The following is a 2052-nucleotide window of genomic DNA, read 5'->3' as shown; positions in this document are numbered from 1 at the left end:
CGATTTCCTGATATATCCAACGTTTCCAACTTTGAAAATATTGAAAAATCAGGTAATGTGCCATTGAATTTATTTTGACGAAGATATAGTTCTCGCAATGAGTATCTAGAACATCCAGACAAATGATTAAATATCACTGTGAGATCTTCACTCAACTTATTGAAGGACAAATCCAATGACTCCAAAGTACATGTGCTCCCAAATGATTTTGGAACACCACCTTCTAAAGAGTTAGTACATAATTAACAACTGCTCCAAATGAGACGGCAATCTAGTGCCTTCAGGTATCTTCCCACTCAATTGATTGTCAGAAAGATCCAACTTTTTTAAATTTGAAAATGCTGAAAGGTCAGGTACGGAGCCTCTGATTTGATTCGATTTCAAACTCAACTCTTGTAGTGAGTATCTAACACAACCACTGGAGAAATTATGAAGAATTGACGAAAGGTTTTCGATCATATTGTTTTCAGATATGTATAATGAACGTAGGGTGCATATATTCATTAATGATTTCAAATCCTCACCCTTGAACCCATTATCGGAGAGGTCAAGGTGCTCAAGCGAATTCATGGCTAAGCCAAAATGATTTGATGTCAAACCCTTCAAGAGGTTCCAACTAAGGTCAAGCTCAACAAGGTTGGAAGTGGTGTTTGACACCCACTGGAATACCATTGGTTGTGTGAAGGAGTTACTAGAAAGATCAAGGACAGAAAGGGAAGTAGAAAAATTGAAGTTGGAAGGGTTGAATGAAAGGAGAAAATGATCGGAAAGGCCACATTCAATTAAACTCAGTTCTCTTAGTATTGGTAGTTTGGCAATGGTTCGAAGGCAGCTAGGAGAACTGTTAAAATTAGATATGGAATTGAAGGAAAGATGGGTTAAAGAATTAAGATTAGATAACCATTGATCACTGCTGACAATTTTGAGAGCACTATGATATCCTCCAAGATAGAGTTTATTCAAATTTGAAAGGTTTCCTAGTTGGGAAGGAATGAATCCTTCAAAAGAATTGTAGCTGAGATCAAGATACTCCAATCGAGAGAGATTTCCAAGTTGAGGAGGAATTGGACCCTCCAAATAATTATCAGCAAGATTCAAATATTTCAAATGAGAAAGAGAACTTATCTGAGTTGGAATTTGTCCGCTAAAATCACATGAAGAGAGATCAAGATATCTCAAGTTGGTAAGAGAGCCAAGAAACTCTGGAATAGTGTGTCGAAAAGAATTGAAACTGAGCTTCAAATACTGTAAGTGTCGTAACTCCATTAACAACTTGTGGATCTCTCCGATGTAACGCCGAGAGACTCCATTATACTGTCCAGGAAGGTGAAGGCTTATAATATGAGCGGTGAGGTTGGTGCAGCGAATCCCCTCCCATTGGCAACAGTCAGGAGTGGTCCAAGAGGAGAGCATGCCGTAACGATCGACAATGGCAGCCTTGAATTGAATGAGTGCTTCCCTCTCTTTTGGAAGGCATCTGATATGGTGTTGTCCAAAAGCAACCTGCAACACCACACTCACCACAAACATAAGCATCATTACTTTCAGAATATTCATCATCAAACAGAGAGAGTGAATAGTATAGAATTAGATTCATATGTGTTCTGAATTTAGCACTCCCAATACCCACATTTATACCCACCAACTCCTTCATTACCTATTCTTCTCACTCTTCTGCATTTCAATAATATCAATTGACTACGAAGAAGACTTGTGTATTTTCATTTTAAACGACAATATTATATGAAAATCAAAACATCAAACTCCTTCTTACAAATAATTAATGAATTGGAAGTTAATATTTGAAAACAAAATTAAGAAAGTGCTCTCAAAATTAAAAAAATTGTAAGTTCCACTAAATACTTAGAAATATTTTAATAGTGAAAGCTTATGTCACCATTGTTGTAAAATTTGAATATAATATTACAAAATATCTTTTACAGAGGACGTTGATGTTGTTCGGCAATATTTTCATTCCGTTTCTTTCGCAAGAATTGTATTTTTTATTTTAAATTAAAAATCAATGGTGGGAAATTTTTTGGAACAATAATT

General features: G+C 35.8%; 1 pseudogene; it reads right to left on the bottom strand.

Annotated features, from left to right (window-relative positions):
* Positions 1 to 977: 977 nt before the first annotated feature.
* On the bottom strand, positions 978 to 1560 carry LOC148200995 (receptor-like protein EIX1; annotated as a pseudogene).
* Between the last annotated feature and the right edge of the window lie 492 nt (positions 1561 to 2052).

Source organism: Vigna umbellata, chromosome 4 (assembly GCF_029865625.1).
Source record: "Vigna umbellata cultivar VRB3 chromosome 4, Vumbellata_1.0, whole genome shotgun sequence".
Lineage (NCBI taxonomy): Eukaryota > Viridiplantae > Streptophyta > Magnoliopsida > Fabales > Fabaceae > Vigna > Vigna umbellata.
Note: the sequence above shows the minus strand (reverse complement) of the source record. Positions and strands in the feature narration are given on the sequence as shown.